This window comes from Colias philodice, chromosome 1 (genome assembly GCF_061535455.1).
Source record: "Colias philodice isolate Cphi_HAF_F1 chromosome 1, ilColPhil1 Martin Lab GWU primary, whole genome shotgun sequence".
Taxonomy (NCBI): Eukaryota; Metazoa; Arthropoda; class Insecta; order Lepidoptera; family Pieridae; genus Colias; species Colias philodice.
In genome coordinates this window covers 2,151,610-2,178,130 of record NC_143086.1, presented here as the reverse complement: position 1 = coordinate 2,178,130, position 26,521 = coordinate 2,151,610, and the positions used below count along the sequence as shown (strand labels likewise).

The 26,521-nt window shown below is 31.9% G+C and overlaps 1 protein-coding gene and 1 long non-coding RNA gene across 2 annotated transcripts in view; one reads left to right on the top strand and one right to left on the bottom strand.

The window, feature by feature from the left end:
* On the bottom strand, nucleotides 1–26,094 carry LOC149490998 (uncharacterized). The gene is made up of 2 exons (XR_016315623.1): nucleotides 25,846–26,094; nucleotides 1–1,839 (listed from the first exon to the last, which is right to left on the bottom strand). It is a non-coding gene; the product is annotated as an uncharacterized LOC149490998 (long non-coding RNA).
* The window catches only part of LOC149490997 (uncharacterized), a 93,262-nt gene that overhangs the window by 4,393 nt on the left and 62,348 nt on the right, over nucleotides 1–26,521 (top strand). The window lies entirely within an intron of this gene.

Genomic DNA, 26,521 nt, shown 5'->3' with positions numbered 1-26,521 from the left:
CAAGGGCGGATCCAGCTTTAGTGCCAGGGGGGTGTCACATAGACGTGGTCAATTTTCAAAAGCTTATATTTTGGTAATTTAATTGATACGTAGATTTAAAAAAAAATGGTCAAGTGCGAGTCGGATTGGCGAACCAAGAGTTCCGTACAAACATTTTTATATGTTTTAATATTAAATTTATGTTTTTTGCGATTTTTACTTTATCTGTGCTATAAGACGTAAGTTTCTATTAAATAAAGATTAAAAAACAAGATTCTATGTTCACGGGAAGTACCCTGTAGGTTTTGATTCCTGGCAACACTTGCGAATGTTGATAAGCATGAAATGTATGTTTTAGCAATTAATCCTCCATCTGTGCTGACATTGCTTTCAACCAAATTTCAGAACTCTGTGTTCACAGGAAGTAGTACAATACCTATAGATTTTGATTCCCTTGCGATAATGTCGAAATTTGCGATAATTTACGGCATAAATGGCTGTATCTTTTGATTGCGTTGGCTTATGAGTTTGATTTTTTCACAGCTATAAGGAACCGTAGATTTGAATATTCGGTATGAATTTCAGATTGATACCTCCACGCGTTCCTGAGAAAAAGGGTCTTCACAGGCAGACAAACTTGAAAAAAAAACTTATATATTTTTTGCAATTATTACTGTATCTGTACTATAAGATGTTGCTTTGTACCGAATTTCAAGATTCTGAGTTTACGGAAAGTACCCTGTAGGTTTTGAGTTTTGATTCCCTTGCGAATGTCGAAATTTGCGAAATTTTTGGCATTTACGGCTGTATCTTTTGATTGCGTTGGCTAAAACGTTTGAATTTTTCACAGCATCAAGGGACCGTAGACCGTAGGATTTCGACATTAGCAAGGGAATCAATACCTGCAGGGAGCACCCTGTCCCGTAAACACAGTCTTGAAATTGAGTAAAAAGTATCGTGTTATAGCACAGATGTAGTAATAACTGCGAAAACCCTAATTATTTAATTAAATTAAATAAAAATATATTTTTAAATAATTTTAAACTTACAATCCCTTTACTCATGAACGTCTACATGTATTTAATTGATATTCACATCAGAATTCAGGTCTATAATAACTTATATCTGTTATTTAATTCAAATACTATATCAACGCAATCTGAAGAAAACACAATTAGACCCGCATATTCTGTAATTCGCAACTACTTGCAAGGGAATCATCAATCAAAACCTACAAGGTACTTCCCGTGAACACAGTCTTGAAATTTGGTTAAAAGCAACGACTTAAGCACTTACAAGCATAGATATAGAAAAAAATCCTTTAAACAAAATTGTAAGATACAACATAATGAAAAAATATGTTTGCTCGAAGTCCTCGGTGCGCGAGTCCGACGCGCACTTGGCCGATTTGTTGTTGTAATTTGACTGTATTTTATAGTGTTCATTTGAAAAAAAAAAAATTCGATATTTGAGGTTTTGTGTGAAAAGTGTAACAGCAAAAGTTGTAAAAAAAAAATTAATTAAGTACATACAACTTTACCATTACACTTTATTCCGCAGTTATAGTTTTTTTTTTAAATCGAAAAACCTGTTATTTGTCCTTAAATTACGACCACAGGTCGACCCTTATAAAACTTTTTCTATAATTTTTGTTATATTCTCTTCCGTTACCGTTTGTAATTGATTTCATTGTTCTATATTACTTGTATCATGTATGTCTCAAAATTCAATAAAAACATCATATTGAACAGTATTTATTTGTTAATTTAAAAAAGTTAGTATTAAATTAGTGGTCCACTTAGGTCGTGGACCTAGCCCAGGGGGGGGTCATGACCCCGTGACCCCCCCCCTGGATCCGCGCTTGGTCAAACCAATGTGTAATGTTGGAGTTAAGTCTCTATTACCTACCTGTTATTACGCACGCAATCGTTATAATATATGTATAAATGACGAACAGAATAAATACACTGGATACCTGTAACACTGCATATTGTATAAATTTAGCTTTTATAAAACACATTCAAATCAGTTTTTAAATTCATAAAACAATTCGAAAAATCTTCATTACCGTAACTTTTATTCTATATTAATCAATTTACATTTTCGACGAAACAACTCTGTGCATCATTGATTTTTTTTAATCGGACATTTTTGCATTGATCCCCTACACAGGGGTGCGACCCCTCTAACGTAACGGCCATGCTTGGTATCGAATGCATTTATAGACGTAATTACTTGTAATTTTCAAATGTTAAGTTTGTTTCGGTCTGAAATAATAAAATAACTGTGTGGTTATAAGGTGTATTTTTTTAAAGAGTTATCACTCTACTAAAAATCCATCCATCCATCCAAACCATCGATAAAAAAATACTCAAAATATTTATCTAATGATTAATAAATTTATAAAAAAAACGTATAGGTACCTTTATTAAAAGAAAAAAAGAACCATCTAGAATTACTTCCCTTCTAATTAAATTACTATCAATGAAAAAGAAACTATGTATGTACTTAGTATAAATAACTTAAATAATGTTATGGCAAACAAATCCATACAATTAAAATTTTAGATACGACTAAATTAAATGTAATACTTATCCACAAAATCCAATAAGATTTCTAGTTGACCGTTGGATGGTTCCACAAATGCAAACGATTGTAAACCCACAGTGGATTTGAATAGAATAACAAATCCACTAGCAATCCTACTTATAACATTCGAGAACTCGGTTTTGAGATCTTCCTATTCCCAACAAAAGCCAGCGTCATTATAAATTTAAAACTGAAGATCGCACTAAAGTTTTTATTTTTTTAAATCTGGGTGATGGAGATCTTTCTGTTAAATGGAAATAAGATATTAATCATTGCACAGTATGGTGTGATCTGTATTGGCATGCAGGCTTTTTGAAAAAAAATGGGGCCCCAAAATGTCTTTTCTTGTGTATTTTCTATACAATATATAGGCTGTTTATTTTCTATACATATAGGCTGTTTGCTTTTACATCGAACAATAAAATAAGTCATGTAAAATATAATTACCTACGAACAAGATAACATAGTATACAATATAATAGTGCTACAGAAAATTAATAAACAAACAAATTAAAATAGAATTTTGCTCATCCGCTTAAAGCAAAATACTTTTCCAAATATCTACGTCAGTTTTAACGGTGAACTAATAAAAGAAATAGAATGAAACGCGAGAAATTAGCAACGAATAGTAATTCGTAAGATTAGATATCATAATTGCACTCAGAAAATTAATTTCTTTTCAAAATGATTGTACTGAAAAATCGTGTTAAAATATATAAAATCTAGATAAATTGCAGTGCTTTAACCATCTCGTAGCACTGCCCACGGCAAACCCCATTTATTATTGTTAAGTAGCCGCACCTCGCAGCTTCCATCTTGTTTTGTTATTCCATTAATACATTTATACTTTTTCAATTTCAGAACTATGAATTTAATAACCGGCCAGACTTAATAGACTTTTTATAGTTGCCTAATGAATTTTATGAGCGCTATTTCTCTGTAGTGCTTTCGTATTTATTATTAATTCGTATGCCTCAGTTAATTACTTATCTATTTTAAATTTGTAGTAGCAAGGCAGAATTATTGTCGTGCATTTGAAATTGACATCTTAATAGATGTAGCGGGTCTCCCAAATGGAATCATAAAAATAAACGTATGTATATTATATACTTATATTTTTCTCGCCTATTTGTAATGATAAACATCATGCACATTTATATATATTTTTACTGTACTTTATTGTCACTGCAGGCTCTCCAATTCCACTAAGTTATATTTGTATGTTGAAATCATGAGGCTTACCGAAAGGCGCTAAACTAGTATTTACTGTGGAGATAATAATACTATATTATGTACTTTATAGAGCAACGTATAAAATTTTATTTCATATATTTGTTGCGCTTTTCGTGTCTTTATTTTATGGCCAATTTATATGCAAACTTCGTATATTTACGGATACATATTTAGTTGTAATTGCAGTTATCTAAAAAACGATTCATGAAAATTCTGTTGTCAGTCAATAAATGATATATATGTACTAATTTCAAATTGAACGTGTATAAATATCGACCAATATTAAAAATTACACTCAATTATAGTTAATTAAAATCTGTACACTTTATTTCAATTGGAAAAATGTATTCATTAGATTTGAAACAAAAGAAAAATCTACTTATCTACTCGTTTTACGTGCCATAACCCAGGGCCTCAAAAGCCTAGGGCCCCGCTTGTCACAAATCCGGACGATTTTGATACAAAGTGCTACACAGAACATGCACCATATCTCTTCAGAGTTTTCCCCAGACAGCAAAGCTCGTACCTCAGGAATGTAGGTAAAAATGGGCGTAGCAAACGTATCGAAACTTAACGTTCTGAATTTTAACCAAGTGTTAAGGGCTTTAGTGCAGGAATTAGTCGCGAAAGAGAAGAAATTTACATTTGGATGTGTATGCGTAATTATTGTTAAAACCAACTTAGATATACGAAGTTACAACTATGGTACAGGCACAAGCATATTTGAAGCTTTTAAATATACTTGCAACGGTGATTAGGATTACGATGAGATGAGAGATTTAAGCACATTTTTATATTTTTTACTTGAAAAATGGATAAATATCGCACGTTCCGTGATTATAATAAAAGGATCATTTTTAAAGAATGAGAAAAATCAATAATCATCTAGCATACTAGATATACATTCAGACATACGTCTTTATTCTTTTTGAATTATAATATTAATAGGTGAATAGAATAGTATAATGATGATAGTAGCTAGATATATCTATAGCAATGGGATGTAACTAAAAATAGAAATACTTAGTTCGCATAGTACGAAAGTTCTTTACACAATAATCAAAAAGTGCCAAATCGGATTTTTTGGAAATTGGCAGGGGAGATTGCTTTGGTAACGCGGTAAAAGGGAGAGGGGAGTGTTGCATATTAATTAGATTTTTCCTGTCTGATGGTGAGCTTTTCGCCTGTCCATCTGTCTATTTAAAGTTGCGTTTTAGTTACGACATTTTTATGATCTCCTGAGGGGGACGCTCTTATGCATTTCGCTTACTTTAAGTTAGAAACTTACAATGGTTGTAAACGTAAAGCATTCGAATAATTTCGTAAATTATTAATTCAAAATTCCGTAACCCGTTATGGGTTACGCCTCCGGTTGAACTATTGTGAATAGATATAAGTTTAAACTAGTGACTTTTAAATGTAGGATTCATACAGAGATATTCATACTTCTTTCAGTTTTTATATTTCCAAGATTTTTAAAAACCATGTCACATTATATTCATAATTCCTATATAAACTGATTCAAAGCATTATAATATGTTTTAAAGTGAAAACTTAGAATCATCAAAAACATAGCATTAGCGTAATAAAACAAAGGCTTCCATGTAAAAATACAAGCATTTCCCAGCTACAAACTTAAAATAATCTACTAAACGAAAACATGAAAATGTAAGGTAATATTTGAGCAATTTTACACTTGGATATTTGGACTCGCTGCTACGGTATAATTTTATATAACACTATTCAGGGAAGGTGTCTAATTTAGGGGCGCTTTCATTGCACTATATACTTTGAGCAAGTATAAATTATCTTGGTAACAAACGGTATGAAAATTAAACTGATTTAGAACGCACTATGTGGTAGTAATTCTGTAGAAATTCATATTGATTGTATTGCTTGTACTTAATTCAGTCCCATTTCTAGACAGTAAATCGGTTATCATGAATACCTATCTTATTTAAAAATACCCATAAATTATATGTAATGACTGCTGGCACTGGTAGGGTAAACGGTAGAGTGAACTAGCATACTACCTACTCTACATATCTCAGTACCAGTTTTAGTAGAAATTTTAGTACTCTACTCTGCCAATGGTGTTTACATTAGTAAACCTCTACCTCTACCGCTCTACTCTATCGTTTACTCTACCCGTGTACAGCGGCTATAGTTAAGAAATGTCTGATATCTCTTGATATCATTTTCATCAGCGACTCGCAGACTGGCGTTGCCATGGTAACGTTGGTTACATGATCAATGATTAATAGATTTTACGAATTGTTGCATTCGCGGATGCTTTATGATTACTGGCGAATCTCAGTGTAACTGAATTCTGAATTGTAACAATTTAAAGCTTGATTGTATAGAGGAATTTTGGTACTGAACTATCAGATTATTGAAGCAATAGAATGTTTCATGAACATTACCTTAACATTACCTGTGTGCGTTGTAGAGTAAATTATCTGTACAGTGTATTTACTAAGTTTAAAATGAAATATGGATGTATTTCGTATGGCTTTCATACATTTATGAGATTAGTATATTCGAATTTATTGTAGTTGTTTAGATAGGTATCGATTATGTTAGATTAATCTAAATAGGTATAAAAAAAAATAACATTTCATTAATACTGCGGAATTCTAGCACAACTCAACGTATAAGCCGATAAATGAATTAATCCCTTAACGACAAGTCTAAATATTTAAATCAATAAAATATCAGGGAAATTAATTACTACTAAGATCATAAGCATACGAAATACGATTAAGCCCAGCACCGCAAACGAATTTCCACCTTATTCGCATGAAGATAAAACTGAATGTCATATGTTCGTTATAATCTATGGAGACTCGGCGAATTATTTCCCCGAGGAAGCTGCCGGAAAATCCCGGTGTCTCGAAAGTGTTTATTTGTAATTCAGTTTGTTTCGTAAAGGGATAAACTTGAAAATATATTACGGGGTGTTGTAAAGTTTCGCGACGATTTCAAGCAATGTGCGCTTTTGCTTTGATTTTTGCATTCGCACTTTTTGCTGTCATTTAACTGTTTAAAAACTGTGAGAGTTATCTTAATAAATATATATAAATCTCGTGTCACAATGTTTGTCCTCAATGGATTCCTAAACCACTTAACCGATTATAATAAAATTCGCACACCATGTGCAGTTCGATCCAACTTGAGAGATAGGATAGTTTAAACATGTAGGTACCACGGGCGAAGCCGGGGCGGACCGCTAGTTTCTATCTATATCTTTAGTTTATTTCTAATATAAGAAAACGTATAATTAAGTCAGAATATTCAGAACACATGAGTTTGGTATAGAAGTCTCTCTTGTTTTATTATTAACTAGATTCTGCCCTTTTTGTCAACGAATATCACGTCTCATTTATTATGCTAAACGCGGAGCCTAAATTTTATTATTCTAGCATATAACGATCGGTTTCCATTCGTTTGATTCGATACATATATTTGGAATATACAATTATTAGAAAATCTTAATACTATTATAAAGGCGAAAGTTTGTATGGATGTATGGATGTATGGATGTATGGATGTATGGATGTATGGATGTATGGATGTTTGTTACTCTTTCACGTAAAAACTACTGAACCGATTACAATGAAATTTAGCACACATATAGAGGGTAACTTGGATTAACACATAGGATAGGTTTTATTCCGGAAATCCCACGGGAACGGGAACTATGCGGGTTTTCCTTTGAAAACGCGGGCGAAGCCGCGGTCGGAAATCTAGTAAATAATATGTAATATCTGCCTTATGAATTATAGTTTTAGAAACACATCTTTTTTACTGAACGTACTTAGGTACTTGACAAGCATTGAAATTAACATTACCCAAGTAACTTTAGTACTTAGCATTTACAAATGAAATATACTGCAAGATTTTTCTACTACTAACTAAGTTTTGTAACAATGTGCAACATTTATAAAATACAGCATAAATTTTATCAAAGCAAAAGATGCTTAGTGGATTGAAAAATATTCTACCTACACACTGATTCTGGACTTAAGACTTTTGAAATGTTAAATATACAAGTTCTAAGACCTATCTGTAGGTGTGATATAGGTGGGATTGTTTTGTCTACATCTTCAATATAAATAAAACAATAATTCCCCTTTCAGTTAATAGCTAATTAGCAGTTTGGATTAATAGTAACAATGTACATTTCTTTTCTCCACATATAATGATTTCATAAATGACCATGACCATGTACTCAGGTACATGTTTGTAGTTCGCTGCTAGTCCACTTATTACTTTTTATATATTTCGTAGATGTTAACAAACGTCTTGTTATCCTCTCTGAAGACTTTACAAAAAAAATCGGGCTGGGAAACTCCACTTTGCATCCTTGATAATATGACTTGAAGCAGCCAAGGATTAAATCATAAGAAAACATTGCAATCTGAATATTAACAGCTATTTATGCGGTTGGCGAAAGAGGAGCCAATTTGTTCTGATGAAATTACACGTAGCCCGAAGGTTGGAATCGACAAACCTTAACAAATCATATTTTAACAGGGCTGTTGATTCAGAATATTTATCAAGGATTTGGGGTAATGTTTTTTTCCCTGAGATCCGAGGCTTTTGCTTCAAATGGCGCGTTAAAGTTGCTCCTTTTGTGTAATGAGCGATCTTTTTCTATTCTTTATTGTTGTTGTCTATATAATATTTTGGTATGATTGCCACATTTTGCTAGTATAATAAATGATATAGAAGCCTTGCTTATAAAAATTGCTCAGCAATATTCATACAAATAAAAAGCAATAGGCTCATTGTTAAACTACAAATTGTTAGTATTGCTTCACAAACAATTACATGAATTGAAGCGTAACTATTACAGGTATGTTATATTCTATGAAACTATGCATCAAATCCAAAGAGCTGCGTGCTTTTCGTTTTACACATTGTACTCCAAATAAGTATAGGCGGATCAAACGTTAGCTTTTGTTCCCCTTACAAAGCCGGCGTACGTGCGATGAGACTGGGCAAACAACTCCTGAAAGGGTGTATAATAATCACCCTTCACTTGACTGTATATTGCGCTACTCATTACTGCGAAGAAAGGAGCGGCGCACACTTGTACTGTCTTGTTTAGATGCCTGAACGTGAAATGAAAACAATTGCAGAGTTCGCTGTATTTATCCGTAATATATGGTAGGTGGTATTTTAAGAACTGCAAATGATACGCTTACGCAACGGTATTCTGATCGCAAATATCACGAGCTTTGTATAAACAGCTTTGAACAAATAACGCTTCCAAGAAAGAAGGTATTTTGTCATTTGAGGCGCTTTTCGTATTAATTTATCTCAAATCTTTTAATTTTTTGTTTATGAAATCTATACATAATAGGATAAAAAGTTTATTCATGTATAATATACGTATCTTAAACATTCATCTTTTGCAACGAAAAAAAAAACAAATGGTACGTAAACATTAAATATCTAATCCCTTAGAGCAGCCTTTTACAAAGGCCTCTAGCGCCACCTTACCATGATCCGCGGACCCCGATCGCCACCTTATCCACGGACCCCTAAAAGAACTTATTCGCAGTACTCACGTAGGTCAATAATTATTATTGTAAAAATTGATTGAACTCTTGCAGTTTTTTTGTATGATATAGCTTAGCCACCTGTGTTAGCCACCCATCACTTGACAGATCATTCCATCTTATAACAGAAAAATACAAAGTCCGGCCGTCAGAACAGTCTGTTCACTAAGGCTTTCTTGATGTGTCTGCGGAGCCCCAGGGATCCGCGGACCCCAGGGTGGGAAAAGCTGCCTTAGACAAATTCTGAATAAAAAATATTCTGTCCGACTTTTTTGGCAGTTTTTAAACGAAATTTATTAAGCATATGTAATGTCTAAAAGAGCATATAATGTTGGTCAAAATACCTAGGCTATTTATGAATAAAAAGTTGGGGAGATTTGAAAAAACTCAGTTTATGAGGGTCCCTTTTGATGCACCGGTGAGGGTTCGTCCACACGGTCCAGGTTATCGTTCATTTTGCTGGTTGGTTTGTGTTATAAGTACTTCGTGAATAAGTTTAAAAGCTTATACATGTATCATATGAAAGGTAATAATAATAAATTTTCATGAGTACTTGAATTTTTGTGGAAACTATTATGAACACTTACACAAATTGAATACGATGTTATTTAAATGCTTAATTTGTTCTTAGCTTTGTTGTATAAACCTCTTTAAGTCTTTATAAAGCTATTCAAAATTAAAATAAAATATAGTTATCGAGTGTTAAAATTAATTAAGACCTAATAAAACGATCGCAGCTAACAACTGTACAAAGTTTTTAAAGTTAAACAAATTTTCGAACGATAACTAAGTTTATTTCTTCACTAATCACAAGAGAATTTATTTAAAATGTTTCTTTTACTAGCTGATATTTCAATACTTTATTCGAGCACTAGAATTTAATTTTAAAATGAAAAATACAGCGAATAACGAGCTTCAATTAATTGTTGAGATCTCTTGTGAAATGAGTTTCATAAAATAAATAAATAAGTCATGTTCTTGGACGTTTAATAAAATAATTTCTAGTTATAGAGTAGGAAAATACCTACATAAACATAGTAGGGTAACGGCACCAGTGGTCAGCCAGGCACCAGTGATCAGCCTATTGCGTTGTTTATTGGCCATAAATATCGCTGTAATCAAAATAACCAAATCACGCGCACTTAAATAGAAGCTCTGTTTCGTTATTGGTTCATGCATCACGCGATAGGAGCAGCAGGGGGTCAGGGGAGAGAAGTAAACACGTTCGTACAGGTGCTGTCCGCCGACAAGAGCAAAAGTGTCATGTCTGCAATATTTTTGTTTCACGTGGTGCTCTTTTGAAAGGTGAGAAATAACATATTTTAGTATGAAATGTGATTGTGTTTTATAGATAATAACTTTATAGATTACTTAGAGCATTTAATTTTATGAAATTTGATAAAAAATATTGTTTTTTTACTTAAAAATTTGAGGGGCTGACCATTGGATACTGATTTTTTATGAAAGATCCAATGGACAGCCCCTGGGGCTGATTACTGGGATTATTCCTAATTGTTAGAAAACCCAGTGGTCAGCCGCATTTTAAAATATTTTTTCAAGCGGCTGACCACTGGGTCTCAATCTGTGGTCTCAATGATCCAGTATTCAGCCACGATATTATTGAAATAATATTTTAAGTATACATGCGAATGTTTGTGTTTAAATATATAAGTTATGTTAGTTAAGTTTTACCTGAAATAACGGTATTATGTGTATTCATATCCAAAAGTTATTATTGTTCCCTCTTTTTCTAGCTAAAAATGCCGCCAAGACAACAGTATCCTCCAGAGAAATCCTCCGAAAGAGATCCTCCTGTGGTTGATTATAATTATATATATTGTGGATTATAGATACATCAATAATATTACAAACTAATATCGCTGATTTTTTTAAAAAGAATTATTGCTGTTTTTATGATAAATAATAAGAAATTCCTAGAAAATAAGAAGACACAAAGAGATTGTAATAGTATGTTTAAAATAATATTTGTATTATGTACGATACATATTTTTTGTGCTAAGTGAATCGTTGCTATAAAAATGTGATTAATATAGTTGATTTTGATTATTTTGATCTCATAATTAGTTATACTTACTAAAGGCTGAACACTGGGTTCAACAAGGCTGTTTATTGGTTTTTAGAGGCTGTTCACTGGGACACTGGGCCATTTTTTGTTTAAAATTAATTATTTATTTTACTAAGAGAATTATTGTTTTTGATAAACGCTGATTCGAAACTACAATAAACAATAAATCCATACATGTTGTACGTTTTTTTATTCGACGATTGTCGTAGAAATGGCAATTGTCAAAACTTCAAAAAGCTGTTATGAGGCTGACCACTGGTGCCGTTACCCTATAAGTTTTTTAAATGAAATAACTCCTTTATTTATTTATTTATTTTTATATATTTATGTATATAACATGTAGTCATAAGTAACTCCTTTCGTCCCAACTCGAAGCCTTTATTATAAAGGGGGCACTGAAAAACAGCGCTGCCAATGTTCCTGGACGTTGCAGCATATGCTGAGCTGTCTCCTTTTTGTCAGGGTCGTATGACACACCTTAATAAATGTAGTTATCATTCTATTTTTTTTTGTACGTGTTTTATGTTATTAATTTAAGTATTTGCTTCTTTTATTGTTACTATTTCTTGTTGCGGTGTTTTCTTATTTAACTTGTACGGTTTTATGTTTTATGTCTATGTATGTGTGTGTGTTGTGCTGTCTCTGATAAATAAATGTTTCTTTCTTTCTTTCTTTCTTTCTTTCAAAATAATAACGTACCTTGTAAACTTTTAAAATGATATATCTTTAACTCACAGGCACTTGATAGTTACAATTGTCGCTATTTTAGGAGTACCTAGGTTATAAAATTGTATCATAGTATTTTCTAGTGTTTGATTTTACGTATTTAGTATTATACATTTACAAATTAAAGACTTTTTAACGGATTTTAAACGGGATTTATTCATTATATTATTTTCCCGACGTTTCGAACACTACAGCGAGCGTGGTCACGGGGAGACTGTCTCCCAATACAATGAATAAATCGCGTTTAAAATCCGTTAAAAAGTCGTTAATTTCTAAATTGTATCATGTTTTGATTATAATATTATTATAGTTTTCATCAAGCATATTGGTTCAAGCTTACATGTCGTGTATCTGCAGCATTACCTGGATGGATACCGTTTGATGTTAGCCTCTGCATACTTCAAAACTTTTAGAATCAAACGTTATTTGTTTTGATTTTTACAATTTTCTGTGAACTTTACAGGCTTTATAAATCGCTTTCGAACTTCTAACATTTATTTAATTTTGATAAAACAATTTCATTCATGAAAAATTCCTTTGGTGTTATAATTTATGATTTAAAATCGAAATGTGCTTCAACTGACGTCTTTTTAATGATCGTGTGTTCCTTTAAAGTTTATTAATTGGTCTTCATTGGAATCGAAAATAATATTTTATTAAACAACTAGTGGTCCGCCCCGGCTTCGCCCGTGGTACCTACATGTTTAAACTATCCTATCTCTCAAGTTGGATCGAACTGCACATGGTGTGCGAATTTTATTATAATCGGTTAAGTGGTTTAGGAGTCCATTGAGGACAAACATTGTGACACGAGATTTATATATATTAAGATGCGTTAATATAACATATACTTATATGCTATTCTAGTTTGGTAACTCAATATGAGTTTTATGATTATATACCTTATTTGTTGATTATAATAACAAACAATTTACTTTATGTAACATAAAGAAATATGCAGTTTGTACTTAAAAGCTGCACAACAAAGTATCGATTGAATTGACAATGCTCTTGCACACTATGTATTATTGTTATATGAAACGATTATTTGATAAGCCTATTTAGATATCTATTCCAAAACATTAACCGTGCTTGGTCGTAACGGTGCAGTTACGGGTGAGTAGAAATTATTTAGTACATAATATTATCGACTGGGGAAAGCCTGGTTTTGTTGGTTATTGGGAATCGGTATATTTTGTTTATGGTATCGTTTAAAGCTTGCGTACGTAGGGTACGTACGTATGTATGTTTAGGGGATAAATAAGGGAACTGCATTGTGATGAAAACAGCCCAGAATTGTATTCATATAAATGTTTACGATACAGATAATACAAATGCAATTAAAAAAAATGTATGCGTGTACTAGAGTACACACGTAAGAAGTGAAACTTCTTTATGACCTTAAAAATGTCACGCGTATGGCGTAACGCAAAAATGTCACGCGTACGGCGTAACGCAAAAATGTCACGCGTACGGCGTAACGCAAAAATGTTACACTAAATTTTTGTCCAACCCCGATAAAGAAGTTTCACTTCAATAATTATACGCGAAATTTGATGTAGAAAATATGAGTTCATCACATATATGCCTCTTAGAAGCGGATATGGCGTCATTTTGTCTTCCATTAAAACTTGACGTACTTATCTAAAATGGATATTTTATATAATATTAATACACAATAACGTATGTACTCGCTTTTATTCGTATTCAGACACCACCTATTTCACTGTTCTATTTTAAACATAAAACGATAGTTTAGTTTCAAATTCCTTTTCATAGTCAATGTAGGCCGAAGGGAAGCCAGTATTCCATCTGAATTTACAGAGTCGAGTTGACCGGAAGGAAGTTAGCGCGGAAAGTTTATTTTTTTTAATTATTAATATTTCAGAAAATTGCTCCTTAAATGCTCCATCAGAATCTGTAATTGCTCCACTTCTATAATTATTAGTTTATTTATAATTAATTTTTTAAAAAATCCAAATACTGAAAACTTGATTTCCCTATAGAATGAAAAATATTCACTTTTCATAGAAAATTTTTTTGCAAAAAAATTGCTCCCGATTTGCTCTATCAATTACAAAAAAAAATTATTTAATTTTGATAATTTTTACAATAGTTGACTGAAAATGTTTGCATAGTAAACTATAACTGCGCTGTGACGTCATCAATTATTGTCGTTGCGACGCATAAGGGCCATATTTACATGTATCAGCACTGCAGCGATATCTGTAGACCTTAATGTTTATGTTTTTTTATTTATATTATTTACTAGATTTCCACCCGCGGCTTCGCCCGCGCAGTCAAAGAAAAACCCGCATAGTTCCCGTTCCCGTGGGATTTACGGGATTGCGTCATTTTCTCGAGATAGCCTATGTTCTTTCTCGGGTATCAAAATATCTCCATACATAATTTCATGATAATTGGTTCAGTAGTTTAGGCGTGATTGAGTAACAGACAGAGTTACTTTCGCATTTATAATATTAGTATGGATAGTGATTGAGTCAACAATTGAATAACAAGTGTAAGTACTATTTTATTCAATAATAATGAACAATTAATACATATTTCTACTGTTAATCATCATCAAAGTATTAAATTGGTATTAATATGTAATTGAATTTGAATTTCTGTTTACTATAAGAAAAATTAATATGCACTTTTTATTTCAGGGTGTGAAGGGATTCAGTCAAGGAGTTTTTAATTATTGAAGAGTGGTAATTATTTAGAAGTAGGGTTCGCGAAAAAAATTGAGCCCTACTTTTATAATATAATCACCGGAAAATTTTTCACTAGAGTATAAATAATTCTTTATAATTATATAAAGAATTATTTTTGACAATAGGTTTTACATAAAAATTTTACTTATTACATAAATTAATTATTGAGTTTCATCTAGCAAAAGTTGAAAGAAACAGATATTATTATGTATTTAAAATCATTCTTATTATAGGTATGTTTATAAACATTTCCCTACCCATCCCTAAACTCGCATATTACGTTTATTCGTATTATTAAAATTTCAAGTAATTTTTAATTAATTTGTGTTTCAGTCGCTTGTTTCATCTTTCGGTGTCAAGTTGCTATCATTTGCGGGAACTATGCGGGTTTTCCTTTGAAAACGCGGGCGAAGCCGCGGGCGGAAATCTAGTAAATTATATAAATAAGAAAACATAAACATTAAGGTCTACAGATATCGCTGCAGTGCTGATACATGTAAATATGGCCCTTATGCGTCGCAACGACAATAATTGATGACGTCACAGCGCAGTTATAGTTTACTATGCAAACATAGTTTTTCAGTCAACTATTGTAAAAATTATCAAAATTAAATAATTTTTTTTTTGTAATTGATAGAGCAAATCGGGAGCAATTTTTTTGCAAAAAAATTTTTTATGAAAAGTGAATATTTTTCATTCTATAGGGAAATCAAGTTTTCAGTATTTTGATTTTTAAAAAAATTAATTATAAATAAACTAATAATTATAGAAGTGGAGCAATTACAGATTCTGATGGAGCATTTAAGGAGCAATTTTCTGAAATATTAATAATTAAAAAAAATAAACTTTCCGCGCTAACTTCCTTCCGGCGTCGAGTTGGTAAAGTTTCTATAAAGTTATTCATGATAGTTCCCTATCTCTAAGAAGTGATGCAACTCCCTCCACGAGTTTTCGAGTAATTGAGTAACAAACAAACAACTTGGACGATAGCTGAAAAGTTCTTTAATATCTAATAATTGTAACGTGTGTAATTTATTATGAGGTATTACTTGGTTTTGACTATACTCGACTAATATAAATATACTAGCTTTGCTGCGCGGTTTCATCTGCGGAAAAACCCACATAATATATAGGTACGTGATCTCTGACTGAGTGGTTTTCACATAAAAGTTTCTTCATACCAGTCCCTAATGCTAATTAATTGTATATAAACATACATCGTAAAAATTTGAAATTAAAATGATAAAAATAAATAGATTTCGAATAGTATTATGTGCGGTTTATTAGCTTGGTCAGTTCAAAATTTTTAGTTCTGTCGTATTCTTATCAGGCCTGTCAGGCCGCTGGTGATCGGTCGCTATGGAAATCTTTGGGGGAGGCCTATGTCCTGCAGTGGACGTCCTGAAAGGCTGGAACGACAAAAATTTTGCTTAATAAAATCGGATTGCTCTTTCTAGAAAAAAATAACTGAATGGATTTGGTTCTTTGGTATGTAGATAGATTACGGCCTCGAATAATATTATTATGTATATACACATATAGGGTACTTTTTAGAAGGTTTAAACGAATGGTGTGAATGAAAGTTTTTTTTTATATATAAGCATAAATATACACACTACCTACTATATAGTATGATACCTGTATTATTAATATTAACAATATAAAATTAATACGTTTGTTAGGAATTATTTTATTCAAGTGTAAGTTCAAAGAATTTTATGAAAAAAGTCGTTAGAATGTTGTGAATGTTAAAATCAGTTACTAAAAATGTAATACCAATGTTTTAAATCGTTTTTAAATATAATTAATATTTAGTAGGTTTATCACATAGGTAGTCAAATTTAAATATAAAATATATTATGAATTGGTGGGTTTGTTAGTTATGAAATCTCCTTGATATATTTCATCCCTATTTGATTAAGGAAAACCATTTACGTATTCATATATCAAGGAGGTTATATGTATTAAAACTTAGAGTAAGTCGAATGTTCTTAAGTATAAACGTCTCTAAATTGTAGTATTTCATACACAACTAAAGGGGCAGTATAGTCCTAGAATTATTTTTATCTTTATATATTAAATTAAATATTATTTCGTACAGAATTCCCCTAGCTACATTAGTAGACGCTTTCACTTGGATATCTACCATATACATTTTAAATATTTTTTCTCATATTATACTTATGAGCCTATACTGCCTCAAGATAGTTACAATATACAAAGTTATAGCACAGTAGACCTACCATGAGTTTACAGTGATCTTACTCGCTAGCCACTACGTAAAAATATTGTATGAAAACATTCAGCGCTCCTAGCGGTCACTTAGAAAACTTATTTCAGTAGGAATTAAATATGAGATTCACAGTAAAAAAATGGTTGTCTGTAAAGTCGGTTTACTGACGATAGTTGAACGTGACAACGTCCGATTGTGCTTCTTTGTCGCTCATTCCGCGCTCTCGCTTGCACTTCAAGCCTTACATGGAACGCCTCAGAGCGAGGTAACGCCGCATGAGTCATGTTTTTTCGTGCGTGTAGCCGGCTCTATCGAATTATAAGACGTTGTCACGTCAAAAACCTATGGAAATCTTACCACTAGCGTGTCACGTCTTGTAGCTTTTTCTATAGATAATCCATACCATGAGTAACTAATTTGAATAACGCTGTCGAGAAATACTGTTTCGATTGTAGTTAACTGGCTATCGAATGTGAACGCAAGATTTGATCGCTAACTCCTGGTAAGGATACTGATTAGTAAATAGTTACTACCACAGATAATATAATACTATGCTAACTACGTAAGGTATATAGCACGGATCAACATCACCGATCAAGACGTTTTAACTCAACAGACTAGTGTTTGGCTATTGGTCGTCTTAGGGGTTGTGTGGGACATTGCACAGCCCCGATTCGGCCTCTAGTTACGCATTGAGTCACATCACTATTCATATATCGATAGACTATTATTATAACTGAAGTCGCATGAGATTGTATGGACACGAATGAAGACATCTTGTATTCAAATTTATTGGACGGACGGAAAATGGTCACACGATTGTAAAATAAACGGTTAATATTTTTTATTATAAAAATAAGTTACGTTAAGTTTACTTTACTTTATATAATACTGGATAGTTTAATTTTCTTAGACTGCGCTTATATAAATTTAGTTGAGTATATTATATTATGTATTCGACATTTTGTATTATAAAAACGTTATTGGGTTAAGTGCCATAAATATGGTTTGTTAGCTTACCAAAATAAGAAATTAGGGTGGACTTAATAACAGTCATTATACGGATGTAATAGTTCTTACAACTTACAGTTTTAAACGTTACGTTTTTTTTTTTTTTTATCACGCAATTAATGTGGTATTTAAATCGTTAAAATTTAGTGTAGAATAGTAAATTACAATATCGTTCGTTATAAACATTGACAGACATAGGCCGGGAGATACTGACAGAATTTTGGGTCTAAATGTACTTAAAAGTGATGATGATTCATATCGAAAGTGAGATTATAATGTTAATTAAACTATGTGCTCAATCAAATGCTGCTTGCTTGTGCTATTATATTATTATTCAAGAATCGACGGGTAGTCATTAGAGTAAGCGGCTTTACCCATAGATTGAATAAGGCTTATAATTTCATGTCTGATTTAGTGTTAGTAGTTAGCCTAAGGACACAATATATTAAATGAAAAATTTCATCATGGTTTATGTGGTTTCCGTAATATCGTCCCTAGCTTTATATGGATAGGTTTGTAATTAGTCAGAGTTAACCGTAAGTACGTAATATATTATTGAGCAATCTAACTTCGTTCGTACTCTGTTTACAGTTTGTTTTTAATAAAATTCATATGAACAACCTACGTTCTCGAAGGAAAATATATTACGTTATACTTTGGAGCTTAAGTTATTATTCAAAGTTTTCTTGATTCTAAATACGGGTCATCCTGATGCAATAGTAATTTGGCTCAAAGGTGTATTTTATAGTCGAAGGCCGAACCTTTTGGCAGCGGAACCCCTGAGATTTCGGATTTGAGTTTTTAGTTGATACTTTACATTACTGTTGAAAAGGTCTTCTTGTCAAAGACTTTATTTTTCTTTTGACTGTGGTTTGACGTTATATTTTAAGATATAAAAGTTACTTTATTTAAAGAGATTATTCAAAAAGATATGGTTCAACATCTAAATGTGATTCACCTTACTTATCTCTCATTCAAAAGATACAAATTTTCAAAGAAAAAGCAAAAAAAAACATCATAAATGTAAATGTCCCGTTTTTTAGAACTGCTATTTTCCTAGCTATAATTCCACCAATTCTATTTATTTCCGATTGCCCTTTGTTCTTAAGACATAGTAAATGTTATGTAAATTTATTGATTTACGATACTTAGCTTATAAACTTGATACCATCATAAATCTTTATTAAGTTACGATTGTTTTATGGGTCTTACAATTCTAATCATGAAAAGGAAAATTTAGATAACAAAACTATTTACTTAACGTGACGTTTCAGCGATAAATTGCATTCTATACAAACAAAGAAAGAATGGCACAAAATATAATGCCACATGTCAATTTTAGAAGTAGTTTTAATTCTGTGTTCATAGTCAGTCAGGATTTATAAAAAAGGCTAGCTGCTCACCACGTCTCTATTTTATGTTTCAAAAATTTCGCTGTTATTCTCCTAATCTAATAAATATAAATAACTAGCATTCCGCCCATGGATTCGCCCGCGTTTTCAAAGGAAAACCCGCATAGTTCCCGTTCCCGTGGGATTTCCGGGATAAAACCTATCCTATGTGTTAATCCAAGTTACCATCTATATGTGTACTAAATTTCATTGTAATCGGTTCAATAGTATTTGCGTGAAAGAGTAACAAACAAACACACACACACATCCTCACAAACTTTCGCATTTATAGGTAATATTATATTATTACTAGATTTCCGCCCGCGGCTTCGCCCGCGTTTTCAAAGGAAAACCCGCATAGTTCCCGTTCCCGTGGGATTTCCGGGATAAAACCTATCCTATGTGTTAATCCAAGTTACCCTCTATATGTGTGCTAAATTTCATTGTAATCGGTTCAGTAGTTTTTACGTGAAAGAGTAACAAACATCCATACATCCATACATCCATACATCCATACATCCATACATCCATACAAACTTAAGAAAGATTAGGAAGGATAGGATTAATAGTCCGTTCTGCTGTCATAGAGTCATAAGAGGTGTAACTTACACGATTTTTTATATAATAGCAAATATATCTTATATATAAAAATGAATCGCAAAATGTGTTGGTAAGCGCATAACTCGAGAACGGCTGAACCGATTTCGATCATTCTTTTTTTATTATATTCCTTGAAGTACGAGGATGGTTTTTATGTAGAGAAAACGTAAATATTATGTACCACGGGCGAAGCCGGGGCGGACCGCTAGTCTTATATATAAAAATGAATCGCAAAATGTGTTGGTAAGCGCATAACTCGAGAACGGCTGAACCGATTTCGATAATTCTTTTTTTATTATATTCCTTGAAGTACGAGGATGGTTTTTATGTAGAGAAAACGTAAATATGTACCACGGGCGAAGCCGGGGCGGACCGCTAGTATATATATATATATGCTTATATATAGATATAATTTAAAAATGAAATAATGCAACGTTATGTTATTAGTAGCGAATTAGTTCTTCTCAAAACAGTTTTAATCTTCTATTTCTAGTAATTTTAGCGTAATGGTAGTAAAAGACAAATCAACTAAAAGAACATTCCTTTTATACCTATATTTTATGAGATTTCAGTAAGTCTTCATGTGAATTGTGAAAATAATATGAGTAAATAAAGTTTAAATAATGCGAGTCTGTTAAAAACATATTTAATTATTCGACTGAACTTTGTCAATTGATATCACAAGAGCCATTTGACACTCGTTCTTACAAAAGGAAAATTTCAAACGAAACTCGACAATTAAATTTGCGTTAATTGAATATTACCAACAAAAACACTCGAGACGAAATTAAATATCGCAATTTTAACAATAACTCCGACGTGAATATCGATGCAAAATTTTATCATTGTGCGTCCGTCCATATTTTTTATTTAAATTGATTCAGTTATTATAAAACGGTGAACGGCCCTGGTTTTTCAAGGCATTTTAAAAAATTCATACCTTACTGACGTATTTCGTTAAAACAAAGTGGTAGTGGACAAAAATATCGTACATTTTTTATTTTGATTTAAAAACTCAGTCTCTGTACTCTGTTAGATATTTCAAATTTATGTTTACATAGTAGGTACGTCTTTACGCGTAAAGTTTACAATTCAATTTTTATCAATAACACCACAAAAATTCACGTCAATAATAAATCAAAAATTAAATTTAATCTCTTATTTTGCTTGTTTTTGCATATCCCTTTCTAATAATTCTTAAAAATTAACGATTTCCTAACATGCAGTCATGAAGAACTTATTAATAAAATGTGCCTTTATAATGTATGTATTCTTTTCTGTTCAAAAGTATCGTTGAACCTAAATAACTACTTAACATTAATTTATTTATGTCTTAATTTTCGGTTATTCCAAGTCTAACTAGCTTTATCGTTTTTCACTAAACTTTTATTTAATTACTAGCGGTCCGCCCCGGCTTCGCCCGTGGTAGGGTAGACTGGGTACGGTTGAAACAATTTCACTTATAACGACCATAACTTTGCTCTTTATAACCCGAGCGATGAAAAATATATGTTAAATAAAAGAGCATGTATCTGTCTACTTATAGGAGCTATGATTTTAGTTCCATGTGTATTATTTTTTATAGCAGATCAAATTAAAAAAATGAATCCGATTTGTTTCAACCGTCCCCATACCAGGGGCGGTTGAAACAGTGATTGGGGTCAGTTAAAAAATATGCGAATAATACAAAATATAGCATTAAATATGTTTTATTGATTGTTTATTTTAAATCTAACAATAATTAAGTAACTCTTTTACAATAAGGTCTGCTCTCTAAATATGGTGACATACAATCAAGACAGAAGTACCTACTCCTCATCTTCTGATGATATCTCCTTGTACATTTTTCTTTTTTGCTTCTTCGGTGTTACTTTTACATTTTCTTCCATCAAATTTCTTCCTTTTTCCTCTATCCAATTGCTTCTTCACTTACTTAGCTCTTGTTCGTTTCAATATTAATTCTTGCTCTTTTCTTATCTCTTCCTTATCTGATGTGTCAGTGTAAATAGTAGACTTCCTGAGTTTTCGCCCTCTATTATTATACCTTCTATTGTTATATCCCCTATTATATCAATTTTTTTTATTTTCTTGCTCGCCAGAGTCATCTCGCATTCGAATTTACCTTAGAAGCGATTAATTGTGCTTCTTTGCCGCTTTTCGCAATGATCTCCGGTTTTCACTTTCTCATATGCGTCTTTGTACTTTGATAAGTCTATTTATCTTCCTGAAATCTCTCTTAAACGTACTATCGGCATCTAAAAATACAAAAAATAATTAAAACAATGTTTCAACCGTACCCAAAAAAAATGTTTCAACCGTCCCCAACTCCTACTTTAGGTAAAATACAGTTCTAGTAATTGTAACAACAATGATACACAAAAACTAGTCACAATGTCATATTCCACAAGATTCACTTCAAACAAAAACGCACACTTAATACTGTCACTTAAATAATTACGCCAATAATTGGAAAAATCTTCAAGCAAAAATACTTACTTTTGGTCATAAAAACATAATAGGGTCTTATAAAATCAGCTGAAGCGCGCGGAGATCGACGCAACATTGTGGTTCGTGTTTAGAACAGTTGTGCGCTTCATTTTCCCCTTGGACCCCTAACCCCCCCACCAACGGTTTGCGAGATATTCGTGTTGTTTCAACCGTCCTTTGTTTCAATCGTACCCAGTCTACCCTACATGTTTTCGTTTTCTCTACATAAGAACCATCCTCGTACTTCAAGGAATATAATAAAAAAAGAATTATCGAAATCGGTTCAGCCGTTCTCGAGTTATGCGCTTACCAACACATTTTGCGATTCATTTTTATATATAAGAAGAAGATATAAGACGATAATATAATAATAGTTAACTATAAATAACATTTCTATAGCCTCTATGCACCTATAGCCTCAAATAAATTATAGCTATACGTACATAACCTGTTTATTGCTCACAATTTCCTGAACACAACACAAGCGATAAAACTGTTAATAAATAAAAAATGACTCGGTATGGTCCGACAGTATACCTACCTACTAGAAAGCTAACCTGACTCCGAGGTAAATACGGTAAAGGTTTACTCAACGTTCATTATTAAATACACGCCAGCTTTCCTGTAAAAAACTTAATACTGAAGCGCCTGTAATTGCTACTCCATTTAAACTTTTTTAGTTTTAATGAAACGCGAAATTGTTTTCAACTGTCCCTTTCAATTATCTGATTTGAATCGGAGTGAGGACTGTTTATTTAGGTCGAATGTTCTAGAATTATGTGGAAGTTATTCGTGTAATTTGTGTGTTCCTTGCAATTTTTAAGTTACACTGCTTTGATTAATAGGTAGTTGATGTTATAAGTCTACTTGTTTGCTATCTTAAATCTTAATATATATAAATCTCGTGTCACAATGTTTGTCCTCAATGGACTCCTAAACCACTTAACCGATTATAATAAAATTCGCACACCATGTGCAGTTCGATCCAACTTGAGAGATAGGATAGTTTAAACATGTAGGTACCACGGGCGAAGCCGGGACGGACCGCTAGTAATATTATAATTTTAATAATACTGTTCTGTCTTTTGATTAATTATAAAACGAACTATTATATTATGCACCAAATAAACTCATTTTACGTCAATCATAAATCATCTATTGGTGCATAACGATATTTTCTGCTTATCACGAAAATGGTGTAAAATTTCCTAACACGAACAGTTCAAAAGTTCATTTTCTGATATAATTCCATGCTTACATGCAGTTTGTACTATGACAAATTACTTTAATATTATCTAGACTATGTGTCTTACGTACAATATATGCACGTTGGATAGAATTTACGTGAAATTCTATAACAGGGGTTATTCATCTTTGATTACCTATATTGAATTTATTTAAAGAATCGTAGTTAAGAATATGTTGGAAATAAAAGTACAAGATCTTTCCACAAAAGTTATTTTAAAAGTAGGTACTTTTAATGTTTAATTGTAGTAATAGTTAGTCTAGTCTATAATGATGGCATTCATAAATTTCCTCGCTGTGACTGATAACCCTCATGAAATAATATCTTATTTAGTGTATTTGTAAGAAGCAGACAAAAATCATTAATATCCGTCAAATGCAAACCTAAAATGATACTTAATTAAGGACATTGTAAACCCAATGATTACCCAATCAATTGAAAATCAAATCTAATCATAACGTCTTAAATTTGATTATCATTTTGGCATCCAGAGATAATTAATCCGCTTAAAATTTAAATTTGATTCATGAAAATTTCAATTTGATTCATGTAAATTTCAAATGATATATGTCCGTATTTATGCAAAATGGAACCACTCGACAAATTTAAGAGAAAACCTATCAATTGATAAATGTTAAAAGGAACCACATGCATATTTTCTTAATTATCTAGAAAGTTTAAGAGTATTCAGAGGAAATTTATATACATATACTTAAATAAGTAATTTATCAATGAATTTAAATAAAATAAATTTTAATTTTACTTCATCTAACAGAGCTGCAAATGTTTTTGTAAATCCTTTGATATCTCAGAAGTGCGTCTTTGCTGGGTGGTTCCTTTTTGCTTAAATACGGACATATAACACGTTACCATGGTTACAATGTTCGATTTCATTACTGTTTTCCGTGTACTACCAATTTGTCCATTTATTGCTGACCCCTGACGATCGGAGATGTGGTGTAAAAAGCGCGTTAATAATTAATGAAGCCGGGGTGTCTTTTACGAGTGGTTTTGTACCCTGTACCCACGCTCCCGCAGCGGTGGTTTGCTGTAAAGCACTTGACAATGATGCACTGACTTTGAGCACTGTTCCTATACACATAATATGTGGCATATATTATGCGGAGACCCTTGTCTGAGTCAGGTTCTGTCGCTGCGGGTACGCGTTAGATCATTATTTCTAATCATTATTTTTGAAGATTCGCTTGTGAAAGACGCTCTGCTTCTTAGAAATACCCAAGTTAAGTATGTGTTTGTTTATACCAAAAACTAATTGAGATTGTAGATACATAATTTTATTATTCAAAGTCAGACAATAAGGACATATTGGAAGTAAATGGTATATATAACTGTAAATATACAGGGTAAGTATTGGTTTTATATTTTCAGTGGGAGAAATGGTATTAATTCTATTTTTATCTGCTTGCTTACAATTAAACTTGGAGAAGTAGTTAACATGGGAAAATATTTCTTTGCGTTAATTTTATCGACGTGTCACAGTTGTTGTAAGATTTTGTATTAAATTTCTATTTAATTACATTTTCTCTTATAATGAGGCCCTTACATTCAACCTTAAACAACTAAAGTGTTTCTCATATTCCATGTTCATTAAAAATATTGAAGTGATTGAAATCTCAGTACAAATAAGTTGTGTAAACATTTTGCTAGAAAAGTTTTTAATATTTCGAAAGTTGTTTAAAGATGTGTTTTCAAAAAAAATAAAAATGTCAACTTCCCTTTGAAATATATTTTTATGAAACACTAACAATATTTGCGTAAGTTTCCTTTGACCATAGTATATGAGTTAACATGTAGTTTCAATATTTAATTGCGAGTTTTATTTGTAGAAACGTAATGAAATTCTCATTTAAATGTGATATAGTAAAAGTGAAATATGAATGAAGTAAAATACTTTTTAAATACATTGAGATAATATTAATAGGAGACGACACCGCCTACATCACTTATGTTCCACTCAACATACGTCATGTGACGTATGTTGAGCGGTATTTTTTAATGGTTTTAAAGTGAAACGCATCAAACATGCCTTCGTGTGTGTTACGATATTGCACAAATAATACAAATAATACGGAAAAGTGCAAAGGAATAACTTTCATCGTTAAGTACCTAACTAAATAATAATTTTTAAAACTTAGTTAGAGCAAAAAAATGGCGCACAGATTTTGTTCGTGGTGTCTCCTCCATACGTAGTAATATTATCTCAATGTTTAAATATGATATTGAAACTTTGACCCCTTTCGACCGGCTGTAAAAATGCGAGAAAATAGCCGAATAAAACACATTCTACCTCACCTTCACCTATTGGTATAGGTCCGCTCGGGAAATGCTTTTAATTTAACAAAAAATAATAGTTATTTACTGTCTTCACCGTGGAATACTGTTAGAATTTTGATCTTTATAAATACTAATAAACGGGTTACTAAGGTTATACGATACCCTTGCTTTTCATTTAAATATTGTGTATGTTTCTAACATTATAATTTTCTATTCACCTATAGTAGGTAAAATTGTATCATCTTCATGCATTCATTGGTACTAACATTTGTTTTCTTTTTCTTCATCAGATTGTTCATAAAGGCTTCGTAACCTAACATTTAGGGCTGATTTTTCAATCCTTGGTTAAAACTTATTCGTC